The sequence below is a fragment of the Herpailurus yagouaroundi genome, unplaced genomic scaffold (assembly GCF_014898765.1).
Source record: "Herpailurus yagouaroundi ecotype Mexico unplaced genomic scaffold, PumYag 159, whole genome shotgun sequence".
Taxonomy (NCBI): domain Eukaryota; kingdom Metazoa; phylum Chordata; class Mammalia; order Carnivora; family Felidae; genus Herpailurus; species Herpailurus yagouaroundi.
Window position 1 is genome coordinate 50,804,719 of NW_024412400.1, and position 9,000 is coordinate 50,813,718.

At 48.4% G+C, this 9,000-nt stretch overlaps 1 protein-coding gene across 5 annotated transcripts in view; it reads left to right on the top strand.

The window, feature by feature from the left end:
- KCNAB1 (potassium voltage-gated channel subfamily A regulatory beta subunit 1) overlaps positions 1–9,000 on the top strand; it is a 412,519-nt gene that overhangs the window by 297,415 nt on the left and 106,104 nt on the right. The gene's annotated exons all lie outside the window — the stretch shown is intronic.

Consider the following 9,000-nt stretch of genomic DNA (forward strand, 5'->3'; position numbering starts at 1 on the left):
GATCCTTCTGCCAGAAAAACCCAAAACACCCAGAAAGTTTGAAAATCCTATTCTAGCTGTGAAAAGGCACTTAAGCACTTGGATCAAGAGCAGGACATCGTCCAGTGTAGTAGGCTTGTTTCTGACAGCGATATGAAGGCTGGCTTGAGGGAAAGGGTTGAGACTGGAGACAAGGAGTGGAATTAGGAGTCAAGTGATGAGGCAGTACTAGAGGAAGCATTAAAGATACACAGAAAGGATAGAATTATTTAGGAAGAAGAATAAACAGGATTTGGCAACTTGGGAATGCAGAATGAGAAGTCTCCCTGAGCAGGGAAGGTTGCTAGGGTTCCCGGATGGGGAATCAAGGTAGACGAGCTAAAATCTCAGAAGGGAGAAATGCAGAAGGAACAGTAAGAGGAAGGAGGGCTCGAAGAAGCAGGAGCATTGTGGGGGCGGTGACCAGAGAGACCTTCAATGTATTTATTTATTTTTTAAGTGTTATCTATTTACTCAGAGAAAGTGCAAGTGAGGGGGGGGGGGGCGGGGAGAGAGAAAGAATCCCAAGCAGGCTCCACACCATCAGCTCAGAGCTCTATGCAGGGCTCAAACTTATGAACTGCAAGATCATGACCTGAGCCGAAGCTGGACGCGTAACTGACCGAGCCACCCTAGCACCCTGAGCCCTTCAGCTTCTGGTTTCAGAGATCCAGAGGGCATAACGAGTGATGGAAGGAGCTCTGGGCTGCAAACAGAGACCCAGGAACTTCTAGCAAGGCAAACCTGTGCTTGTCATTGAGGTCACCTGCGAATACAGAGGACTGGCCTTTTGGGGCAGATTTAGGGCATCTGCCTTCTAGAGTCTGCCAGGCTGTATGCTCCCTGAGAGCAGGGACCAACTCTGTTTTTTCCTGTACCCTTGTTGTATCTTTAGCAGAACACAATATCTGGCAAGTAGCAGGCGATCAACAGTGTTTATTGAACGGCTGACAAGATAGATGGATCATTGGCTAAGTAATGGCAAAAAGCACACGGGGTGATAGTGAAGATCCAGCTGAAGTTAGAAATCACGAATCGCTGAGGACCAGCCAGCCCAGTTCTTTGGGTTTTTTCCCGCAGCGTATCAATGCCGAAACAGCGAAGGCCAAGTGGAAGTGGGAGGCGGCAAGTGGGGAGAGGACACAGAAAGGTCCAATGTTGAGGATTGTCCCAGAGTGGGTTAGGGGCCAGGGAATGTGCTGCATATACAGTGACATGGAGTCCAGCCTGGGGTGGGGCTCAGAGCTGTATCAACAGTTAGAAGGGTATCTGCCCACACTCTGAGTTACCCCACACGGTCTCACATTAGAAGCAGAGGCCTGTCTGACTGATGCCATGGGAAGTGACACACCATAGTGGGTAGCTGCTCCTACAGGTGCTTGAAAGAGGCTGACTTGACCCTGCACTGTGTACTCTGGGATATACTTGCTTCCCTCCAGATAAGATGTTTGCAAGAAAAAAGGCTTGTGATGGTTCATTTTATTTGTCAGCTTGCCCGGGGCCACAGGGTGCCCGGATTTGTAGTCAAACGTTAATCTGGGGAGTGTCCTGAGGGTGTTTTTGGGTGGGATTAACATTTTTTTTTTAATTTTTTTAACGTTTATTTAGTTTTGAGACACAGAGAGACAGAGCATGAACGGGGGAGGGTCAGAGAGAGAGGGAGACACAGAATCTGAAACAGGCTCCAGGCTCCGAGCAGTCAGCACAGAGCACGACGCGGGGCTCGAACTCACCGACAGTGAGATCATGACCTGAGCCGAAGTCGGACGCTCAACCGACTGAGCCACCCAGGCGCCCCAGGGTGGGATTAACATTTGAATTGGTAGACTAAGTAAAGCCGGATGGCCCTGGATGGCCCTGCTGAATGTGGGTTGGGTGGTCCTCATTCAGTCAATTGAAGCCTGAATAGTACAAAAAGGCTGACCGTCCTTGGAGGAGGGGAGCTCCTCCCGCCTGAGTGCTTTGAGCTGGAACAGCAGACGTTTCAGACCTTTGGACTTAAACTGAAATACTGTTTCTTCTCTGCTCTCAAGCCTGCTGGCTTTTGGACTAGAACTGAAACCATGGGCTCTTCCGGTTCTCAGGCCTCCAGACTTGGACTGAATCTACACAGCAGTTCTCTTGGGTCTCCGGCTTGCAGATGCCAGATCTTGGGACTTCTCAGCCTTCCAATAATGTGAGCCAGTTCCTTAGAGTAAATCTATATATGTATGTCTCTTGAGATGGATAGGTATATATATCTAGATACACAAGTCTATATAGAGAGAGATTTTATATTTTAGTCTAATTATATAAATATTTACATATAAAAAGGTGTATAATAAGGAATTGTATAAAAAAAATTATAAGATTCAGTTTCCCTAGAGAACCCTGACTAATGAAAACCTTTTGCTGGTTTTTTAAAACATCACACAGGTGTGTGTGGCAAGCCAAGCGGCCAGATATTTCCAGGAAGTGACACATGATATAGGGAGATGAGGGAACACAGATGGGGGGATATGTGGTCACCTGCTCATAGAATAGCTATACCTATAGAATACCATCATCCTGGGCGCCCGGGTGGCTCAGTCGGTTAACCATCTGACTCTTGATTTCGGCTCAAGTCATGATCGCAGTCATAGAGCCTCTCATTGGCCTCTGCACGGAGCCTGCCTGGGATTCTCTCTCTCTCCCTCTCTGCCCTTACTCGCACTGTCATGCTCTCTCTCTCTCTCTCAAAATAGATAAACTTAAAAAATAATAATAATACCATCATCCCACAGGAGGTCTGGGCTGTTCTCTGGTCAGGAAGGACGTTTTCTGTAGTGCTACCAGACAGGGTTAGGTCTGGGTGTAAGTAGTGAAAAGGAACACCCTATGCCTCCAGGGCCCTGTTTTACACAAGCCTTGAGGCTGTAACTTACAGGGCGGTGCAAACTGCCTCTACCTTCAGCATGTTTTGTGTTCTTTAGGCAGCCCTTCACACTTCATTCTCCTAGAGTAAAATATTTAACACCTTGGAGAGCCTACACTGACTCTCTCAAGAGGTGTTTCTTCTCCACTGTGACCGCACATCAGAATTATGTGTGGTGCTTTAAAAAATGCAGGTAGCCAGTCTCTATCCAGACCTCTGGAGTGAGAAGCTCCTGAGGCCCGCTCCGGCTGCAGATGTTTTTAAAAGGCCTCACTAATGATTCTGAGACGGTGACAGGGTTGGAAGCCATTGCCCCAACCAGGTGGAAGGAGACTGAGACGGGTATGACCTGGGACTGGTGAGCCAGGAGCCAGCATCTGTGACCCCCTCCTGCTAGCCCCTGGAGCTGGCCTGAGGCATCTCCACCTGACCGGCAGGCTCCCAGAGGAGAATCTGCCCAGATTGAGCTCGCCTTCCCTTCCATTCAGCACCCGCCACCTGGGCCTGTCTTGCCTTATGCCCTTCCCTGATCAGGGCAACCTTCCAGAGCAAAAGTGGTGAGTCGTAAGAATAAACCTTGTGGGCTTCTTTTTAATGTGTTGCATATGTGCAGAATGTACTGGCCTGTCTGCCTCTGCCTGAGAGATGCTCTCACTGAACTAAATATTCTGACACTAGGAGAAGATGACATTAAATATTTAACATGGATGGCATTATTTTTGTGACACCCTTCGTGAATCTCATTCTTGTAGCAAGGCCCGTGTAAACGAGCCACTTTGCCTATTATTATAACAACACAACAACAAATATTTATGAAGTACCTCTAAGACACTTGAGAAACAATTTAAAAAGTACAGTTTCTTCCCTTAGAGAGTTTACCAATTTTTCTTCCTGACACAGTGAGTTATCTTAAGACCAAAATACCCACAAAATTGAAACACTGCGTGGATAACAAACATACGACAAGAGAATCTGGGGCTGGAAAGTCTACCTTGAATAACTGCCGTGGTGCCTGCACATTAAAACTGAGCAGGCATTTGTACTTGTACGAGATTGTTTTAGAGTATTTCTTCCTCATTTCCTACTTTCATCAATTAAATGCATAAGGTTTGCTGAGAACCTGCTTATACTGTGAATGGCCAGTGACTGCGGGCCATGTGCCTTTGCCTTCCCTCCTAGAGTGTATTAGGAGCTAAGATAGAGCCAGCCGGAGAGAGCAGCTGCCTCAGAGCTGGGGCCAGGGAAGAGCTTGGGAAGAGAAAACAAAGGAGTCTCTAACAACCCCATCTTCACCCCCCACTTTAACAAGGATGAGTGGCCCTCACTTCCTAACCTATGATTGACAAATGAAGCCAGTCTTTGTACAACCGTCAGGTAGCAGGGGAGAGAAGGTCCTCCAGAGACCCAGATGCAGGCCGTTTGCTGGAACTGATAATTATACACAGGGTCTCACACATATGAGAGGGGTCATTAGTCCTTGCAGTCACCACCCCCTGTACAGATGAGAAAAACAGAGGCAGGAATGATGGGAGTTTGGAGTGGTGGGGGTCTGGAGTTGATGGCCAAGAAAGAATTCTTGAGACATCTTTGTTGCAACAAGGGGATTTTATTAAAGCACGGGGAGAGGACCCACAGGCAGGAAGAGCTGCACTGGAATTGTGAGGAGTGACTGGTTATATACTATGGAGTTGAGGGAGGTAAGGGCAAGAGGAAGGGCTCCAGAGGGACTTTGATATGTCAAAGAAGACTCCTAAGATACTGGAGGCCTTGCTCTTGTCAAGCTAAAGTTGTTTTCCCTCTAGTCAGGCATTAACATTAGGACAGTAGGGGGTTCCTGGAGAAATGGTTCAGTCTGTATTTGCCTCAAGTATTTGTCAGTGAGCTGCAGGTTATAAGGAAGTTTAATCTGACCTACCATTTCCTTCTTGTCTTTGATCCCCACATCACTCCAGAGGGGAGGGTGATGTCGGAGCTCCAGGAAACTGAGTTTATAGGTTTCTGAAGATTAGGCTACTGATAAAATGGCCTTTTTCTTGTAATTTACTAAGATATTTGTGAACTGATGGAGACTCCTGTCCCGTATGACTGTGATCTCCATCAGTTAACCATTTGTTTTTCCCTTTCCTTTGTTCTTGGGCAGCCAGGAGTGCCCGGGGAATGTCACACATATCCCACCTGGGGGGACAGGCAATGGCAGCACGGGTAACTTGCCTTAGGCTCCCTCATCAGAAAGAGGGGAAATGTCTTGTCCAAGTCCAGTGGTAGAGACAGCAGAGCCCACACCTCCTGCCTCTGGCCCGGCCACCAGCCACCTGATCCTTACTTCTTCTCCACCCGCAGCCTCCAAGTGCCCACAGCCTCTTCCCGGCCTCAGGTTCCTCCTCGAGAAGTGAATGGCTGGACCAGACATGGGAGGCTCATTCTAGCTCTGACAGTCATGATGTGGGCAGTGATCAAGTTCCGCATGACTCCAGAGTGGCAGCTGGGTGAAAATGCCCACCGTCTACTGTAGAACTAGAGAATGGGGGTGTCGGAATGACTCTGGGAATCACTCAGGGCAGGCAATCACAGCTCCACAGACAGCATGGGGGCCAGAATGCACATCTCATGGCCCATGACCCAGTGCGCTCTCCCTGGAAGAGATTTCCAAGTAAGAATACAAGTGAGTGCAGACCTTTTGTGTTCCCCTGGATGCCCTGAAGGAAGCTCCTAACTCCCGATTTAACCTCCTGGGCACATTGCCCTAAAGACGTCAGCTAGTCCTGCCTGTGTTTCCTCTACTCTAAGAAGAAGCCTGACGAAGGCACACCTTATGTACATGCAAGTCTATTTGTGTTGTTTACCTGGCATTTGCCCTGTACACGAATTTTATAAAGATAACACTTATAAGACTATTTTCTTAAACCATAAAAACCCAAATGGAAGTTTGAGAAAGTTTCCGAATTTCAATCAGCAAAGTTGAGTTCCTCTAATTGTGAGGCTAGAATTCGAGGGACCCATCCGTTGGGGTGCTGACCTTCTGTGGAATGGGGTGCTCAGATTAAGAGAGTGTGGGGCTGAGGGGAGCCCTTGGAGGGAGGCACACATGCCTGAAGGGGTGACCGGCTGTGGGTCCACACAGGAGGGGAAATGCGTGGCATTTCATACCTATGCCTTAGAGGCCTCAGCTGGATGAAATTAGGAATAAAATCCCAACTCCTTTTACATCTGTTGAGTGTGAATCCGTCAGAAGCCTTCTTGAATAAGTGAACAGAAAACTCGGCCAAAGCAAAGTGAAAACCTCAGCTTAAGCCAAAACAGAAAATTCTAGGCTCGTGTGGGCAGTGGACACTTTAATGGCCTGATCCAGGGATCAGACTGTGAACTCTGCACGCTGGAGGTCTCATTCTCAGGCTGCCCTCAGAGCGACAAGATGGCTGTAGCAGCCCCAAGCCTCCTATAAATATTGGTTCCAGCTGGCGTATGTATCCCTCCCTGAACCAATTACTGAAGGAATCCAGTCAACCAAGAACCAGCCCTGAAGCTGGTTAAATCTACAGAATGCAGATGCCCAAAGGAAATTTAAAGGACCCTTGCGTAAAAAGCACTGTGTTCCTCTGCTCCGAGTTCAGACAAATCCTTGGAACTGGAAAACCCTCCCCCACCCTTATTTTTGCTTTTCTGAGTTTTTCTATGCCTTTGGCGGCCAAGGTTAAAAATGACTGTCTCGGGGCGCCTGGGTGGCGCAGTCGGTTAAGCGTCCGACTTCAGCCAGGTCACGATCTCGCGGTCCGTGAGTTCGAGCCCCGCGTCGGGCTCTGGGCTGATGGCTCAGAGCCTGGACCCTGTTTCTGATTCTGTGTCTCCCTCTCTCTCTGCCCCTCCCCCGTTCATGCTCTGTCTCTCTCTGTCCCAAAAAAATAAATAAACGTTAAAAAAAAATTTTTTTTAAATTAAAAAAAAAAAAAAATGACTGTCTCCCAGGCTTTTCTACAGTGTGAGGTACACGCAGAGTCTGGTGACCTTGGTGGGTGTTCATTTCTTGCTCCCTCAGTTTGCCTAATCGACAACACTTTTCCTCCAGAGGAGAAATATGTCCCTTTGTCCTTTTAATATACTCTCCTTTACATTTTCCCCCAAATGTTGGAGGATCAGAGAGCCCCAGGCTCATCTACAAATAAGAGCGTCATACTAACACCTGGATGACAAAAATATGCAAAACCTCCCGAAGAGCAAAGCAGAAAATACCATCAGTGGTCATTTTACATCTGACGACTAATTAAAATGGGAAGGGGGAAGAGGCTACCCAACATGTAATTATAGAAAACGAGCAGTAGCTGAGCTAGAGCTGACGGCCTAGCCATGGGGCTCCCTTCAGGCTGTGCAGGAGGAAGCAGAAGGATGGAAGGTGCTGGCGGGGCTCTGCTTATGGTGACTGGAAACAAGTTTTCCGTGGGACTTTGTCGTTTTTCTTTCTGGTCGCTCACTCCCCTTCCCTCCCAAGCATCCCCATGCTGCTCAATGCTGCTCTGTCCTTCAGCCCTTGCTGGGCAGAAAGTGCAGCCTGCTCGGCAGATATGGCAAAGCAGATACGTGTAACCACTGGCTGAAGAGAGGAGACAGGACTGGTCCCGAGACACAGTTCTGGAAGCGGCTGTCTGTGCCTTTGTTACTGTCACATCATTCCCGGGACCAAAGGAGAGGAGCGGAGCAGTCACCCTCCCTTTCAGCACCTTCCTGGGAGGGGCGGTTGGCTTGTCCCGGCCCTGCTGGTGCATCTTAGTTTGTGAGCTCTGAGGGGGCCAGGAACCACGACGACAGATTTGATCGTCCTCATAAAGCACGGAGGCTGGCACCCCTCATTCATTCTCACGTTCGTGGATTGCGTGAAGATGTGCCAGACGCTGTGCTGGAGGAAAGGTGGGGGGGAAGATGCACCAGAGCACCACTGCCTGGCCTCACACAGTGAGTGAGTGCAGGGGAGGGGGTGGGGGGATAGCTCTGGGCTACAGATTACATCTCTGGGCTTTGTGCCCCCAGAGGACACCCTGTATTTATGTTTGCTGGTGAGCTTCTTCAGTCTGACTTATTTCTTGGTGGATTATCCATTCAGATCACATGCCTAGATCAGAGAAGGCGTTCAGTATGTCTCATTCATGGAATGAATGAATGAGTGAGTGAATCACAGTGTGACCAGTGCTCTGAGAGAAATCTGAGGTGCTGTGGGAACACATATGACGACTGCCTAAGGGAGAGGTGGGCAGGTCGTGGAAGGCTTCCTGGAGGAAGAGACAGCCGAGTAAGAGAGGACAGTAGGGTAGGAAAGGGCGAGGCCAAAGAGTAAACAAGGTAAAAAGCAGTCTAACAGTGACTAGTGCTAGTAACAGTGCTAGGAGTAGAGAGGCAGAGGATAGAGAGGTAAGACACAGAAATGGCACAGATGAGGAAGTGACCACCTCTTCTGGGGAGTCAGGGAAGGTGCTGGGCGAGGCAGTGGGATTTTGAGGGATGCAGGGGAATCTGTTAGGGTGATATGAAAGAAATCTACAGCCATTTCTTTTTCTTTCTTTTCTTTTCTTTTTTTTTTTTATTTCTCACTTGACCCTCACTCAGATCTAGGCTTGAGTGTTGCTTTCCTGACCATCCAGGTCCAGCTAGAGGCTTCCTATTAGTCCCCATTGCAACCCCTCTTACCAGTGTGTGGCCTTTTGGGTCCTGTGCTGTAATTGTTCGAGTGTTTTTCTGTCTTCCCCACTGGACTAGGAGCCCCAGGAAACAGAGACCATTATTATCATTTGCCATTTTGACCCCACCATCTGGCATGGTTCTGGGGGAATGATGGGGCCTCGATAAGTATTTTCTAAATGAAGTGATAAACTCAGGAAGAAAAGCGTGGAGGAAGTCTAAGTTAGCACGGCCTGGAGGAAGAATTATATAGGGAGAGAAAATGATAAGAGAGGACTTTGGAAAGATGATGAAGAACATTGGAGGCCATGCCACAAAGCTTGGAATTGATCTGTTTTGTGATGGGGAGTCACTTGGCCAGATGCATTTTAGGAAGCTCACTCTGATCACAGTGGTCACAGCAGACAGCAAATTAGGACTGGAAA